We start from the raw sequence: 1,125 nt of genomic DNA, 5'->3' as shown, positions 1-1,125 counted from the left end.
GATATTCAAGTACTAGATACTCAAGTTGTCCATAACCGGGGACACGGCTAATCATGATTAGTTTGTACACTCTGCAGAGGTTTGCGCACTTTTCCCCACATGACTCGATCGCCTCCGTTTGTTTTCTCGCACTACATGGTGTTTGAGAAACGGATGACCGAGACATAGTCTTTCAGAAGCACTAGCACCTTACATGTGGGGTAGACCGGTACACCTACATCCCCTACATCTGCTAGTCCACCCCATAAGAGTTCCCACGACTTAGTCAACTATGCCAGAGCCCATATTAGCATGTGGCTGCACACGGAAGTTTCTAGCATGAATTATCTTATGATCCCTTTGAGCCTGGGTGGCGGTCCAAAAAAAACAGGCAAGTCCTGATAGACATCAGGTGCCTCAATCTACCCGGTGATCATGTTCGTTAGGACGAACAGTCCGGCGAACGGTCCAAAGGCAACTAAATCGGAGAAGAAAACGAATCCGATCTAGGGTTTCAGAGAAGAAAACCGAACGAAAAACCGATCTAGAAAACCGGAATGGTTTAGAGAAGAAAGGAATCAGAACCATTAGAAGAAAACGATCCGAGAAAAAGAGACGTGGGGCAACCTCCGGCGGCGGCGTAGGGCGGCGGCGTGGGCAAGGTGCGCGGCTAGGTGCGGCGGTGGCTAAGGCGGCGGCTAGGTGCAGCGGCGGCGGCGGTGTAGGGCGCGGGGTGCGGTGGAGTGCTTGGGGTTGAGAGAGGCTTGGGATTTGATGTGTTTAGAGGGGGGGGTGTTGGGGTATTTATATTGGTGAGGGGGGGTTTACTTGGGGTAGGGGACAAGAAATAGACTAGGATTAGGAAAAAGAGTCCTCGAAGAAAAAAGAAAAGAAAATAGAATAAGGAAAGGGGAGGGGCTAACCTACTAGGATTCGGCCAGGGAAACAAGAGGCGGCGGCGGCGGCCTTGCCTGGCGCTGCACGCGGCTGGGAGGCTGGGGCGGCCGGCCGGCTGGCTTGGGCCTTGGCCCAGCTGGCCTGCGGTAAGTTTCCTGTTTTTTTATAAACGGTTCAGCGTGCAGAAAAAAAGAGATCTAAACGAACTCCGAAAAAACTAAAGTAAATTTTCCCCGACTCCTAAAAGTG

The sequence above is a fragment of the Triticum urartu genome, chromosome 3, assembly GCF_003073215.2.
Source record: "Triticum urartu cultivar G1812 chromosome 3, Tu2.1, whole genome shotgun sequence".
Taxonomy (NCBI): domain Eukaryota; kingdom Viridiplantae; phylum Streptophyta; class Magnoliopsida; order Poales; family Poaceae; genus Triticum; species Triticum urartu.
Note: the sequence above shows the minus strand (reverse complement) of the source record.